Source organism: Pieris brassicae, chromosome W (assembly GCF_905147105.1).
Source record: "Pieris brassicae chromosome W, ilPieBrab1.1, whole genome shotgun sequence".
Taxonomy (NCBI): domain Eukaryota; kingdom Metazoa; phylum Arthropoda; class Insecta; order Lepidoptera; family Pieridae; genus Pieris; species Pieris brassicae.
This window is the reverse complement of record NC_059679.1, coordinates 2,687,394-2,704,957: the sequence shown is the minus strand read 5'-3', so window position 1 is coordinate 2,704,957 and position 17,564 is coordinate 2,687,394.

The window sequence follows — 17,564 nt, the reverse complement described above, 5'->3', positions numbered from 1 at the left end:
TTACTTATAAAAAAGTAAAATACAACAATAAAATTTGATAATAATATTTGATATACAAAGTATATGTATATAATAAAAATAAAAACATTTATAAAATAAAATTTAAATTAGATCTCGTGAGCTGGTTTTACTTCATCAAAATGATGTTTAACATGACGTCGATTTATTAAAAGGTGTAAAGTATTATTATCGTGGACTTTAACGATTTTATAGGGACCTTTCCAAATTGGCGAAAGGGCCTTGCGCAGCCTGACGTGATTTTTTAAATAAACATAGTCACCTACTTTATACTGTGTAGGCCGCGTGTGTTTATCATAGTAGGTTTTTGATCTTTCTTTGGATGTTTTGATATTTTCCAAAGCCTTTTCTCGAGAAATTTTTAATCGGTGATGGAGCATTTTAATATACTCTGGATATGTAACGTCAGGGCATGATTCAAATATTGAGTCAGGGATATATGGCTTGTGGCCGAAAACAAGTTCGTATGGAGTGAATTTAGTCGTTGTGTGGACACTACTATTATAGGTTAACATGGCGGTATATACGAACTTATGCCAGTTTGTCTGATTTTCATTTACGTAAGATTTTAAATATTCCTTTAAAGTTGAATGGCTTCTTTCTAAAGCGCCTTGCGTTTGAGGGTGGTAAGGTGATGACCAAATTTGTTTAATCTTTAAAAATTCGCATGTGCGTTTAAATAATTCGGCAGTGAAATTAGTTCCTTGGTCTGTTAATATGGTTTTAGGGATACCAAATAGGGAAATAAAGTGAACTAAACCTTCGCAGGTTTCTTCTGCTGTAGCGTTTGATATTGGGTATGAAATGGAAAACTTGGTTAAATCATCCTGAAGAGTAAGTATGAATTTAAGTTTTTGAAATCCAGCTTCAGGCAAAGGGCCAACTATGTCGAGACTAATTCTTTCAAATGGGCGTGTAGCGGTAGTCGTGATTTGCATGGGTGATTGGTTGATCTTCCTCAGTGCTTTGTTTGATTGACATAATTTACAGTTTTGTATATAATTTTCTATATCTGTACGCATATTCTTCCAGTAATATCGTTCTTTGATTCTATTATACATCCTATTTGAGCCCAGATGTCCTGCAATCGGGATATCATGGTTTTCTTGAAGGATTTTAGTGATCTCGGAAGGAACAGGATATAGGATGGTATTATGGTGTATATTTACTGTTATGTTAGTATTATTAAATAAGTACATAAGCATGCCATATATTTTAACAAAGGAATGTTGTTCGAAGAGACTTTTAAAGTCAGATATGGCTATTTCTCCAATGTTCGCGGAAAGCAAGATATCGTCTCGGGCTGTTTTGAGAGTTTTGAATATATCTGGATATGTACAGTCGTCGAAATAGTAGACTAGAAAAGATAGTATATCTTGTTTTTACTTTCGATTTTTTGAAACGAATGTAGTTCTCTTTCTGAATTTAGGATATTGGCAGAGTCGGGTAGTGTGGACAGAATGTCTTGGAGATATGGATTTGATTCATCGAAGTCGATTGATACTGGGATTAAGATGGCTTTAGAATTACTCTTAAGGAGACTTTCATTGTGTTCCTTTATATGAGTGTTGAAGTTTTCATTTTTGTTTGAGAAAGTTTTCAGGAAGTCGTTGTAGTCAGTGTTAGAATTTGAAATGCCTTGAAGAGGTGAAAAGCGTGAAGGGTTTTGTGAAGGTGAGTTGGTCTCATTCTCAGGGCTAGTAGTAGAAATCAACATTTCATCGTTTTCTAAAAGATCGATATTGGGTAGGCTGTCACTATCAGCATTGGATGTCGAAGGGAGTTGGATACCTAGATCATCTATTGTAAGAGGACTAAAGGGAAGTGGATCATTCTCACTTGAAGACGGTATTACTCGTTGAGAATCAGTCTGATCTTTGATAATTGGATTGACGGGAAATCGAGACAGAGCGTCGGCGTTACTATTGATTTTTCCCTTCTTATATTCAATGTTGTAGTCGAACTCTTCGAGTTTTAAACGCCACCTTACAAGCTTGGATCCAGGATCCTTACAATTAAATAACCATTTGAGTGGTTTATGGTCTGTGAAAATTGTAAATTTGTTACCATACAGGTATGGTCTAAAGGTTTTAGTTCCCCATATGATAGCCAAGCATTCCTTTTCGGTAACACTGTAGTTACTTTCGGCTTTAGATAGTGTTCTAGACGCAAAAGCGATGGGGCGGTCTTTTCCTATAGGCCCTTGTGACAAGATAGCGGAGATTGCATAGTTAGATGCGTCGCATGTGAGATTGAATGGTTGGTTAAAATCAGGGTAAGCAAGTATAGGTGCGGAGATCAAGCTATTTTTAAGAGTTTCAGAGGCTAACTGTTGTTCATGTTGCCACATGAACGGACCATCCTTCTTTAAGAGGTTTGTAAGGGGTTTAGCAATTTTAGACAGGTTAGGTATAAAACGACGATAGTAGGACACTAACCCCATGAAGGATTTAATGTCTTTAGGACATTTGGGTTGGGGAAAATCTTGGACTGCTCTGGTTTTTTCGGGATTCGGCTTGACACCTTCGTCAGTTATTATGTGACCGAGATAAGAAACTTCTTTGCGCAGAAATTCGCATTTATCTGGCTGAAGTTTGAGATTAAACTGTCGGAGTCTGTCAAAGACATTTGAGAGGTTTTTCATATGTTTTTGGAGATCAAATGAGTAGATTACTAAATAGACAAAGCATTGCAGCCCTTGCAGGCCTGATAGAGCGGAATTCATCTGAAACGTGGAAGGGGCATTTTTGAGCCCAAACGGCATCCGCGCAAATTCGAAGTGTCCTTGTGGGATGGAAAAAGCAGTTTTGGGAGCGTCAGCTTCAGACATTTTAATTTGATGAAAGCCGGAAGCTAAGTCGAGTGTACTAAAATATTTACATTTACCCAATTGGTCTAAAATTTCTGAAATATTAGGAATAGGGTAAGAATCTCCAGTAGGTAGTGATATCATTTAATCAGCGATAGTCGATAACAATGCGCCATTTACGCTGACCAGAAGCATAGAGCTTTTTTGGAACTATCCAGATCGGAGATGACCATGGAGAAGTTGACGGTTTGATAATTCCTTCATTAAGCATTTTATTAATCTGATTGTTTACCTCTTGTTTATGTACTTCAGGAAATCGATATGATTTTGTATTAATGGGTACAGAGGAAGAGGTTGGTATCTGGTGCTCGAGAGCATTAGTACAAGTGAGAGAATCTTCAGGGAGGTGGAATATATCTGAAAATTCAGCGCAAAGATGAAATAATGAGTCTCGTTCTTCGTTATTAAGGTGAGTGACTCTTAAAAGGTCTAAGACCTGCTCAGTTCTGTTAACGGCATTGTTGGGGATTGTATGAGATATATTGAATATTTGGTGATTTTTTTTGTTTTCTAAGGGCGTAAGTTTTAATTTTAAGTTTGAGTTTAACGTAATTGGAGATTCAGAGATATTTACAACAGAAATGTTTATTTTAGAATTAGGTTTCACCTTGACAATGCAGTTAGCAATTAGAATTGAGTAGACGGGGTTTTGATCTACCATCAAGCCTTCACTTATTTCTGGATTAAGTACCGAGCATTCTATGATGGTTTCAGTTCGGGGAGCAATAGTATATATTGGTTCATTAAATTTTAAAGCAAGTTCAACTTGACTAATCGTAAGCGATTCATTCTTAAAATCAATGTTTGAGTAGTTTTCTGATAGGAAATCGTTTCCAATTATACCATCGTAAGGAAAATTTATATTATCAATAATGTGAAATCGATACTTAAGAGAGTTGAATTCGATAGGCATACGTCCAAATGACCTCATTGGTTTATCTGCAGTTCCAATTCCTGAAAATGTTATAGTGTGTTCGTCTATTTCAGGCACGTTTTGAATAGATGATTTCTTTATAAGGCTAATAGATGCACCACTGTCAACAAGGAGCTTAAGTCGCTTGGTAGATACAGAGGTTTGAACTTCCACAAAGGGTAAGTATTTTTCGGATGGATTTGAAGTAACGTTATGTATTTTGTTATATATATTGTTTTTTTATCTCAGGCGTGGTGTTTGGGGTATCGACCATGGATGTTGTAAGAGGAGATATGGCAGGCATGTATTTCAGAGTGCCGGATACTATAGATGCATATGTCCTTTGTTGGGAATTTATTGCACCATTGTTAGAATTAGGGTTATGTGGTACAGAGGATTTTGAAATTGATTTATTAACGTTACTACCACTATGAGTTTGACTACCCTGCTGTGTAACTTTGGACTTTGAAATAGGAGCATGGTTTTCGTTTTGGGGCTGGTTACCCTGCTGTGTGACCTTGGATTTAGAAATGAGAATATGGTCTTCGTTTTGGGGCTGGTTACCCTGCTATGTGACCTTGGATTTAGAAATGAGAATATGGTCTTCGTTTTGGGGCTGGTTACCCTGTTGTGTGACCTTGGATTTAGAAATAGGAATATGGTCTTTATTTTGGGGCTGGTTACCCTGTTGTGTGACCTTGGATTTAGAAATAGGAATATGGTCTTTATTTTGGGGCTGGTTACCCTGTTGTGTGACCTTCGAATTGTAATAGGATATAGAATTTACATTTGGATATAGCAATAGAGGACGTTTTAATTTCGGACTCGGGAGACACCGTCGGGAGTCCTTTATCCGTTTAAAGGATTATCTGTCTCATCGACACCATAATCTTCATAAGAAGCCATTGCATGAATCGGTTGGTTCCGATTTTGAAAGGAAGTAGTAGGGTTTGTGCGGTTGTAGCTTGAATTTTGATTGTTTCCAAATTTCCTATTATTGTATTCTCGTTTGCGACAACCTTCAATAGTATGCCCTGGAGCCTTGCAATATCGGCACACTATAGGATTAGAGGGCCTAAACGCGGCAGATGTTGTATTATTATTAGTGCCATGTTGTAAAACTGATCTATTTTGTGGATATGATGATTGAGATGGGCGGAATCGCGCCTGATTCTGAGTATTTGGAGTTTGCGCGTAATTAGTGTTTCGTCGTGTCAAAGCATTGATAATCTTTTCTTCCGAAGTAGCGAAATTAATGGCGTCGTTCAAAGATTCAGGATCGCGGCATCGAACTATAGTAGACAATCTTGGATTTAGGCCGACTACAAACGTGTGTAACGCTAAGTCTTTCATAGCTGCGACGCGGCCTGCCAGTTCGTCCTTTTTCTTAGTAGGGATAGTTATATTAATTTCGGATAATAATTTTGATAAGCAAGATTCTATTCGTAATGCAAACTGGTTGACCGTTTCGTTGCCTAATTGACGACATTCTTGTAAATCAGAAAGCAGCGCAGCATGCAGCAGTGCTTTTTATCACCAAATTGAGATTTTAAGAAGTCTTCAAGCTGGTGCCAATTCTCAAATTCTTTTACACAACAAGCTGTTTCTGCGCGTCCTTCTAATTGACTTACAATACATTTTAGTAAAATGTCCCGTTGGTTTTGAATAGCAAGTTCTACCGCATTTCTACAATTATTTAAAAATGCACTTAATTTTTCGCGGTTACCATCAAATTTATTTATGAATTTAATTAGTATATTTAAATCAACGTCTGTGGCTGACCTATTCTTAGACTCGCGTACAATAACATCTTCCTTAGGCATTGTCACGTAGGATATGGCTTAGACAAAACAATACTGATAACGACGCGACGACGGCTAGCGTTACTGAGAACTGATTAGGCGATGCACTGATTTCTAATTGGTATTGTAACCAATTATGAGATTGTAATTTTATAAAACAACCTTTCTATTTTTAGCACTTTAAACTTCACTAATTGTTTTCACACAACAACAACATACTGAAATACGAATATATAGGATTTTTGGAAGACTTACAGGGATGCTGCAGTTTTACCGATGAACATCTTTGATGTATGGGGCGGAGACGGCGGATGTTTCTGTACAAAACAATTTCAGAATTCACAGCGAATAGGAAAATCTAGTTATTCACAGAAATATTCACTTTTGTAATCACTCGTTAGTCGCGACTGCCAAACTGAGGCGTACCGTACCGGATTTAGAGTTTTAAAAAAAGAATTTATTTTACACAAAGGATTTATTTAGAAATATAGATTTAGAAAGGCAACTGCTCGGTTTGAATCGTAAAGTGGAACTGACTTTAGCTGAAAGATAATGCTCATGGCGGTTGAATAGGAGAATTCCAGCTAGCTAAAATAGAAGTTGACATAGGGTGGTCTCTAAGGTTTTAAATATATAACAGTTCGTTATGTCAACGCCAAGTATTCCGATGCTGGCTGTGGCTTCAAGAAGAGTGTTTTCGAAAAGAGGAGTAGCGACAAAGGGTATTTTTTTCACGGAAAACGCGCAAACTTGTGTCTTCTTGGGGTTAAATTGGACTAGGTTTAGTCTACCCCAGTCCGAGACTCCACGTAGTAGAGTTTCGACTTCAGACACAAGTTTGTTCCGGTACTCATCGACAACTGTCCGAGAAATACCTGCCCGGCCAGTGTAAAGAGTATCCCCAGTGCTGTCATCCGCATAGCAATGAATGTTGCTAAGTTGCAACATGTCATTGATATGCAGAAGAAACAGGGTCGGGAAAGTCTCAGCGCCGACACCCTTTATTATATAACTGCTACTGTTGATAAATAGCTAGTGTTTCGTCGTTTTTATAAATCAGAAACAAAACATTTCAATATACATTTTTGACGTTGCATTCTATTAAATATTTTTGAAAAAAGCTATAAAACATGATAACTCAAAAGTCTATGGGGTATATCCCTTCCACTTCCTGACTGGACTTACCAATAACCTTATCTATACTAATATTATAAAGAGAAAAGATTCTGTTTTAGTATGTATGTTTGTTTGTAATGTTTTCACACGAGATGGGTGAGGGCGGAAGCGGGCATTGCTAGTAGATTATAACCTCCAAACTTACGAATTCCTTTGTTTGTTTTTAATGAATAAACTTAAAAACTACTAGGTTGATTTCAAACATTAATTTACAGGTTGGATACTACATTTGCCCTGACCCAATGTATTATTTATGTCCAAATTTATTTAATAAGCAAAAGTCGTGCGAATCTGTTATAGGCGATAGAGAATCAACAATTATTTTAAAATAAATTGTATAATGTGAATTGCATTTAACTAAAACGTTACGGTCAATTAACTAAATGATACATTTTTGAATGTATAATGTGCTTTACAGAGTGAAAAATTCCGGTTACATTAGTATTTTATCGATAAATATTATTGATATGTTTTGTTTGAAATAATTTTTAGATAATATAATTAATATTTTATTTTGAGGTAAGCGGCTGAGAGATTAAAGATAAGTCTCGGTTTAATATTGTTAAAAAGTTTATTTGTTAGTCCTGCGTCGTACCTGTCCTTTACAGACGCCATTCACATCTCAAACTTCGATCGCATAGCGTCAGACCTCTATTTGTATAATTGTCTCACTTTGATTTCATGCACATTGTAAATTGTACAGACTAGTAATATTGTATCAGTTTCACGATCATTACTATTTCCTGATTCTGCTATTTTGTATTCTTGAAATATATATTTATTATTATTAAGTCCTTCTTTACAGTTTTAGTTGATTAAAGCCTTTATCGTAAAATACATAAACCTTTGAAAATTTCTTTATTAATATAAACGGAATTTTTTTACGCTATTTAAATAATTAAACGTAGTAAGCGAGACTATTCGACACTATGATTGAAACTACTTGAAATACTATTTGAAATATTGCCAAATTTTACATTTGCATATAGCAACCTCGCGGCGATAGATTGCCATATGCCGACGGACTTGTATCCGCGTAAAAAAAAGAACGGTGGTATTGGCGCAAAGTCGTTTTGTTATTAGTGTAGTAAACTCGCTACATAATATATTATATAGTTCCTTCCTTCCAATATGACTGTGTGTGTCTGTGATGGTTATGAAACATTTTTTTTTTCAAGAAAATACATATAAAAGGTACCTTCCGCTCGTGACGCTCTGAAAATTATGGCCGGAGATTGAACTTATTCCTATAACCTACAAATCTATTGAAAAATAAAATTTTATAAGATTTCATATCAGTCATATACATTTAACATGATTCCGACCGTACCTTCCATGTTCTTGTGTATTTTAGCATTATGTAATATGCAACCTCTTCAACAAAAACGTTCATAAAACGTCAATTTACATAAAACCATATTAAATACACGCTAACCTTTCTCTGATATCACACTATCTATTGTGAAACTATTGTAAAATCCGTTCAATAGGGTTTGATTATATTGCGTTTATAGCCAGACGCTACTCTGGGACTTCGTTTCTAATTTGTAAGGATAATTGAAGGTAATAACTCCTATTTTTAGCAATTCAAAGAATCTTATACATCGATTGAACACCAACGCACCAATTATAAGAGGATTTGAAAATACTTTTACGTCTTCGTCTATACAAGTGATCTCCGTTCACCTTAATTAATTTACGATTTTGTTTTCTAAACAAATATTTTGTTGATGAATATTTTTTTAGTAATATATTTTTTATCTCAACAAAAACATTTTTTTGAAAATTTTGTTTAAACAAATGGCACTAAGAGTCATTAGCATATGTTAAACCTAGGTTCTGTGGACAAAGTTCTGCGCTTCCTCCGACCTAAACATAGGATCCTCGACTAGCCTAACCTCTGATTTAGGCATCATTAACTCAAATTGATTTCCTTACCTGCAAGTACTAAACCCGACCTCCGCTAAACTATTTCTATAAGTGGATGGCCCGGTCTGTGAAGGATACTTGCTGTGGTCAAATATCAAATACTAATGCTTGAAAGCCCGGGAATGCACTTGTGTGTGTGTAGTATGTGTAGCCTTTTGGAAATGTGTGTCCATGGTGGTATCACTTAACATAGAAGCCTCCTGCCCGTTTGCCTCCTATTACGTAAAAAAACACAAACTAACAATCGACTGGAGAGGCGGACGCAACCGCCGCGTTGCAAATCGGGAAGCGGATAAGGCTCTGCTGTTAACTACATCCGTTTTTCTTAGCGCACTTATTAGAGGAGGAAGTTATGGACACGCTACAGTGTGTGCGCAACAATCACCCTATTCGTGATGCGCTAGCAAAGCCATATCCGCTTTTATTACACGCCCTCCACAGACTATAACTTAGACAAAATATATACTTAGACATCTATATGACATTTGTATCTACAGATTAGTGTAAGTTTCACTAATGACGCTTGTTTGTAAGACTTCAAAATTAAAAGTTGTTGATAGATAGTAGTTATAGTTAGAAGACTATGTTATTTGAGGAATTTCAAAAAGCGAATACGCCTTTATTAAAACCCTAGCACAATGAATTCGCAACAAATACTAATTCAATATTCCTCTTTGTAAACGGATATCTAGGAAATCTGTCCTTTGTGTTTTATGCAGTTTCCGCTTCGTGAACATTCACGTGAAAATCACATCCATTTTGCTTTGTATGATTTTAATAAGTTCGACGAGCGACTAGATTAATTTACCAGTTGTCATCCCGAAACAATTACACTGGATGTCACCCACACTGTCCATTTAATTACTTGATTTTGACGTTATTAAAACAGATTACATGGAAGTTTAAAAATAAATGAAGTTTAAGTAATATAATAAAACAATTTCGTATCATAAATATATTTAACCCATAAAATTAGGACGTCCGGAACGACGCTTATAAATCTAATTTTTTTCATTTTCAACCGAAACGTCCCTTTCTTCTTCAGTCGACCCATGCGTTGGAGAGTACCTATTGCTGGTAAGAACCTGTATAAGGCGTTCATTTCATCTCCCATACAGAATAGAAAGGAGGATTCGATGTAGGCTAAAAACAAATGTTTTCAACAATAATTTTTAATATTCCTATTCAATAAACTTCTTAATAAATGTCGATATTATCCTTATATTATATTGTTAAATAAATGGTAGGACAGCGTACGTTATATGGGGCGTACGGCTGGCACGCTAAGGCATATTTTATTCCAGGCCGTCGGGCTTTGTAAAAAAATAGTTTTGAAAATCGTGTAATTTTTTTTCTGTAGGACAGTCTTTCTACTTGCCGTTGTTAAGTTCATTTATTAAGTTAACATTTCTTTGTTTGTTTGTTGTGTGTGTAAAAACACTCGGGTACTTTTCCAGATACCAATATGTCCTCCTTAATATAGGGATGCCTAGAACAGATTCCTTAATATCTATATAATAACTCAATACTTGGCGATTAAAAAGAATGGCGAAAAGTTTCTTACCAGTTCTTCTTACCCGCTCTACGCCCTTGACTTGATGGTAGTAAATGTAAATTTACAATTAATTTAACTTCTTTTTAATGTTCATATGAATAAAGATATTTTGAGTTTGAGTTATCAATAAAACATCCGTTGAACCATATCATTTTTCTTAATTTAGGTATAGTCTTAATATATTTGCAAATTATATAGCTGTTTAATTTTGTAACAATACAAATGCTATTGGAAGAAACTACATATCTATATATGGATAATTCTTGTCAACGATATTTCCACCTAACGTTTCGGTCAAGACGTGTATCAAAATGATTATTACACATAACCATTAATTTTCTCTCTACCCCCAACCATTTGACAGCGAAATTAGAACTGTATATGCCAAACCTATACTTAAAACACAAATAAACAGTTACAAACAACCATTTAATAATCGCGTAACAACAATCATAACATGTAGTGGTCAATACCAGCTTATATTTGTATTCGAAACGTTTGATGTTAGATACTATAGTTATCGATGTGTCAAATTAATATCCGATATTCTACCTTTGACGTTGACATGTTACAGCGAGCTGGGATTGAACGAACGATTGACGAGTCAACATGGCTTCGCCTTCGGGCACAGTATCGTGTAATGGCATGGGAGATATACAAAGGGTATGAGAGGGTACCTACTAATTCAATGCAATCGGCGGATAGAACAACGGAATCAGACATTTTATTTATTATTTAATACAAACGTATTAAATGTTCGTTTATTACAAACGTATTTTACGTAATTTATGTTGAAAGTTTGATGAATTCAACAATAAAAATGGAATAGTCGTCTACATCACCGAATTATCATTAATATTTAACATTTATTTTAATAAATATAATTTATCTAAAGTAATACGTTTTCAGTTAACAACACGTTTTTATTTCGATTTTAGTTTACGTTTATCTAAAAAAAATATAAATAATATAATTGTTTTGTCCATGTACAATTTAAACTTGGGCATACCTTATATATTTTTGTATCATACGGCTTTGAGATATAAGATCATTACTATATTATGTTTGCACCACTGCATGTTGCCAAAAAAGAGTTGTGATGGAACTTTTCTTTTTGTCCTTTTGATGCTGCTACCTACCTACCAAATACACCTTCATGATTCAGTGGTTTCACATTGCATTTTACCAGGACCTGCGTTACCGTATAACTAGTTCGGCCGTCTCCCAAAAATATAGACGAAACATACGCAAATAGGTCTTCTCTTGGTCATTAGGTAAATAATCATCTCTTAATATTACAAAGCGATCCGATCACCTACACACTATCCATTTACAGTATTGATTTCTAAGAAACTTTGCGAAAGATTTTGACGTCTTGTTACCTATTTTCGTTTTCAGAACCTTTAACGGCCTACGCTTTATAATTCGACTTAATTACCACTTATTCTATTAAAATATAATTACGCACAAATAGGTTACGCAATTTTTAGCCTATTTCTACTTCTCTCATTCTCTTCTACTTTCTATTCTTGATTACGCTGATGTGTGTTATCCTGACTTAACTGAGTTGCAGCTTGATAAGTTAGAGCGCTTACAAAATGTTTACATCAGTTTCATATTTGGACTTCGTAAATTTGACCATATTTCGGAGTTCCGAAGAAAGCTTAAGTGGCTTCCCATTCAATTACAGCGTAAGATGCACATTTTACAACTTCTCTATAATGTTCCTTTTAATCATAAAGCTCCTAGTTACTTAAAGCAAAATTGTATGTTCCTACCTGGCGGTAGTTTTGATTTGCGTTCCGTAACTAATTCTTGAAACTCCTAACTCATAAAACTGAATTCTATAATTCCTCCTTCACTGTGCAAAGTATCCTGCTATGGAATTCCTTACCAATTTATATCATACGAGCTCAGTCTTTAAATTTATTTAAAAAATCATTTTTCTTCTGCCTCGTAATTAGCGTAATACTTATAGTTATTGCTGCATGTTATTTTGTGAACTTTGTGTGTTATTCTTTTGTAAGTAGTCCGCTATAAAGGTGCAAAATGGTGTTGTGTTAATTAAATATTGTTTATAGAGCCTTCTAACAACTAATTGTTGAGACAAAAAAATTGTAGGTTTTTTTAAGAGATACGGAGGTTTCAACATGTTTATCTGAATTTCTTTAATTTTTAAAGAAATGGTGAAAAGTAAGACCTACATCAGAAAACATCTTGACCACAAAACATATAATGACTGTCATTTGTTATTTCTAATTAGAATTTGTTATTTTTCTTATAAATAAAGGCTTCATTTACTTGTGTTTGTAAGGGATAAACTCAAAAACTACATTATTATACATAAAAATAATTTTTTCGGCATCGCTTAACCAGCAGAGTGCCACGATTTTTATATAACAACAAAGCGAAAATTTGAAACATTGCTGTGTTGCCGGCCTTTTAACCGACGATATCATAGACAACAGGTAATATTTTTAATTAACGCCTTGGTCAATTAAAGATTAATAATGATAACATTCTTTATTCGGCATGAATTTTGTTAAGAAGGGTTACCAAATACTCCACTGATGTAAAATCCGTCCTATATATTATTTATTGAACTATTCCTGTAAACTTAGGACAACATAACTCCCCAGTAATAGCATTTACCTTTTAAAAATCTAATCAGCTTTTCTTTGAAAGCATTTAATTAACAAGAATTAAAATTTAAACAATTTATAATACATTAACGTAAAGTATATTTTGTCTACAGTAATCACTGAATCAAATTAAATTTTCTTTTACAGTTCCAAATCGAGTCGTTCAATGTTTTTTTATCGCAAGTAATGCCTTTGTGTCTGCCAACACGATGTGGCTCTGGCCGACTCAAAACTTCAAGTTAAATATTTGCGCGATAATAAATCCTTCAAATACATTTGCAATCTACCCTTATCACGTAGTATCTATATGATGGCAGGTAAACACCTTCTACTGCACATCATGACCTGCTATAATTACCTGATTTGCATTTGATATTACTAATACTTACAAGAGCTATGTGAAGTACTACTTTTGTTCTCCCAAAACATCTTGTACTGCGCGACATCCATGAAATAGTCCTTTTTGAACATCAGGGCTGGTTCCCTTACCATGATGCCGGCTACACCACACACGGGAGCATAGGTGTCTGGACATTTCTGGAAAAGCAATCGTACTGATTAATATATATTATATTCATATCATTGATCCATTTTTTGTTATGTAGGTCTTCTTTTTTCTATGGAATAGGATGCAAACGGGCAGGCGTCTTATCTGATGTTTAGTGATACCGCCGCCCATGGACACTCACATTGCCAGAAGGCTCGCAAATGCGTATCCCAGCGTTTTATGAATAACAATAAGGTCTGAGTATCTATATTAGTATTGGCTAGTAAATAAAAGTTCTTATGGTAGAGCATATATTATAATATAGATGTATAAATTGTCGCATCTAAACGTAGGAGAGTATCTAGTCTCGTTTCTATATTTAGAATTTAATACGATTACTTCGGAATTTAACGAGGAACATACTTTTTGCTACCGTAATTAAGAAATGGACGATTCAATCGTGGTATATAAGAAGAATTATGTTTCTTTTAACTACAATTATTTATTTATTTGTTCATCAGTATTATCCAAACATATGCATTATACACAAAATGGATTCACATTCAAACATTTACATAAAACAAAGTTAACATTTTTACCTATTTATACTAAAAATAAAACAAAACCGAAACATAATACACTGTTTTTTATAGTATATTTTGCTTTACAATAAGCAAAAATTTACTAGTAAGATCTAAAACTGAAAGTGTAATGTTTTTATTGTATTGTTTGTTGTTTATTTTACGAATACTAAAAATGTTATATATATTAGAAAAGATAGCTTATTGCATACTGTAGATATAGTATTATATATTTAATAAAGAAATAAACAAACACAAACAAATCAAACAGACATACTAAATGTCCATGGAGTATGGACTAACCATTTCCTGTATTCGTTGCCTTAATATTTTTTCTTTATAGTGTCTAGTCATGTTACCATAATTAATTTTTTGGATCTTAGGTTCCCATACAACGGTTCCCGTCACCGTTGCAGTACGTCTCAATGTATTGGTTAACAGTATAGGGTTTAAACGCACGATCAAAATTCTCTAGAATAATTCTGCTACCAGCAGTATCATGTATAATAATAAAAGGCCTTTAATTTCATAAAACTATTACATTATAATTATATGTTTTTTTCTTTACACCATTCAGTTGAAAGTAAATAGGTTATTACCGTCGCCTGCCCTTAGCTTTCCAAAGGATTCCGACGGGATTGTATAAATTCCAAATCAAAACTGATATTGAAAGGAAATGCAATTAAATTTTTTATTAAAATACACGACAATTTTAGGTTGTGTTATTAAAACAAAGGATATTTAAAAAGTATTTACATTTGCGAACGAAAATAACATTCGTGAATACCAAATAATATTTTATCAATAAAATAAAATAAGTCAATGGCGCTACAACCTTTTTATTTCTTGGTCTCACATTTCTGTATCTGTTTCACAATAATTTGTAAATTGAATAAGCGAGTAGCTGATCAGCCTTCTGTGCCTAACGTCTCGTCGCGTTTTTGCGTCTGAGACACGTCGGTTTCCTCACGATGTTCTCCTTCGAGCTAATGTAAAATGCGCACATAGAAAGAAAGTCCAGTGGTGCACTGCCGGGGATCGAACCTACGATCTCAGGGATGAGCGTCAAAGTCAAAGTCAAAAATCATTTATTCTTGTAGGTACACTTATGAACGTCAAAAAAAAGAAATATACATTAAATGCTTCTAATTTTACATTTACTGCCAGTTCTCAAATCAAGGGCGTAGAACGGAAGAGAAGAAATGAAAATAAACTCTCCGCCACTTTTTAAATCGCCAATTTTTTTTGTATTATACAACGTTTGTAAGGAGCTGGAACCATTACACCATGTTCCACATAACATCAGCAGGAGGCATGGTGAAATAGGAGCGAGCACTTACATTCTCGTGGGAACCACACGCAATACAATACATAGTCGAAATAACTAACATCACCGTATACACGAATTCAAGTACGACCAGTCACCACAAGCAGCACCCGTTCACGAGCATGACCCATGGCCAGCCATCGGCCCCCTCGCCATATTATGCCCGGCTCTATATAGGATTTTATTAATAATATCTTTATTTCCTTTAGAAGAAAGAAGAAGCCTTAAATAATGTACTAACACCTGTAATCGTATCTTTACTAAATACTACAGATGCTTAAACCATAAACTAATAGGGCTGTAACTTTCGTACCTGAGTTCGGTGGCGGTTTTTGGAGGGATGTTCAAATAAATGAAACTCTTTGTTTGAAGCTGGGTGGGCAGCTGGGATTAATCGTTTAAAACATGAGCTTATAACTAACATACCATTAGGCATAATGGGGTTGCGACAAATAACTAACTTGGCTTATTTATGGGTTCTTAAATCTAAGTAACACATACGTATAAAGAATATAAGTGTATTATAATGGCAACAAGTGTAAAATTATTGCCATGTTGTGTTAAAACATTTGGTTTTTCGCTACTAATTATTATAATAAATAAACCAGTGCCCTTACAATTTTTCTTTTTTAGGCTTGGGCCTCAGATTTCTGTAACTGTTTCATGATCATTTTTGAATTTAATACGCAAGTAAGTGATCAGCCTCCTCCTCCACGTCGTCGCCTTTTTGGGTCTAAGACAAGCCGGTTTTGGTTTGAGCGAATGTTAAATGCGCACATAGAAAGAAAGTCCATTGGTGAACAGCCGTGCATCGAGCCTACGACCTCAGGGATGAGAATCGCACGCTGAAGCCACTAGGTCAACAGTGCTTTTCTAGTTATTAACTAATATGTATACATGTAGTATACATTTTAGTTAATAACTAGAAACTTAACTAATGTTAGGTTACATAATCCTGATATTTTTTTATATAGAACAGGGGCGGTAGGAGGCTCACCTGATGTTTAGTGATATGGACTCTTAATGCCAGAGGGCTCGCGAGTGCGTAGCCGACATTCTAAGCCAACATTTCTTCTTAAGGATGTTATGTAACATCACCCACGGACACTTAAGCTAAGAAAGCTCGTGAGTGCGTTGCCGGTATAAATATATAAATACAGTGTAAACTCTTTATAATGTCGTTCGTTATAACGATTAACCCTCTATATAGTAAAAATTAGTTAAATTTGTTTGGTTTAACACAAAAACAATATATTAATTCCCTCTTTATAACGGACAGCAATTCTTTTGAGGTGCCGAAATTTCTAAGGAAGACATCTGAGGTCATAATCAGCCGTCTCGCCTTGTTATTGTTAATTGCATTAACACGTGTGCCAATATTCTTAGATTACACTGCCTGTAGGAAATTTTGGTCTCAGTTACTAAACACACCATCGTCACCTATCGTGTATTATCAGTCGTAAACAAACTGTGAAACTGTCAAGATGGCTGGATGGATGTCAAACAGTAAAATAAAAGCGTTATGTGTTAACGAAAAAGTTTGTGTGATACGAGCGATAAAAAAATTGATATTGGGAAACGTTTAGGTCCCAGTCCATCTGCTGTTGCTAACATTTGGAAAAACAAAGAACCGATTTTTTTAAGCGATTTGGTGGACGATTCTGAACCATTATACCAACTGTTTAACAGGCACTTGCCGCCTATTCATAAAACAAATTGAAAAATTCTATTTGTTTCATGAAGATAGCATGCAAAAAAATATGCTCGGTCCCTTGAAATTCGTTATAAAGAGTTTACAGTGTATATCTAACTGTTCCACAACGAGCTGCGCCCGCAGTTACCTATCTTATCTCCGTAGTGTTATAATAATTCGTTGATAAATGTACGACACCAAAATAATTTTAATATTCATCTCACAAGTTCTTGATATCTGAAGAAACAATTGAAGATAGTTTTTTTCTTATTGATTGACTCTGAGGGTAATGTTCAAAGTAAATAGTGCTAAAGACGACTTTCGTGTGTCAATAATGAATCGGATTTATCAAATCATACTATGAACTAGTCTAGACTCCCACGAAGTTTGTTCAATTAAAATTTAATATTTTACTGAGAGAATGCAACGGTTCAGAGATTTTCCTTGCGTATTTATTAGATTAGCTAGAACATCGAAAAGCAAGCGAAAAGTGCAAGAAGCGTTATAATGATAACATGACGTAATGTGTCTATCATTTTCTGAAAAGATTTCAAAACTCCTACACACGTGAA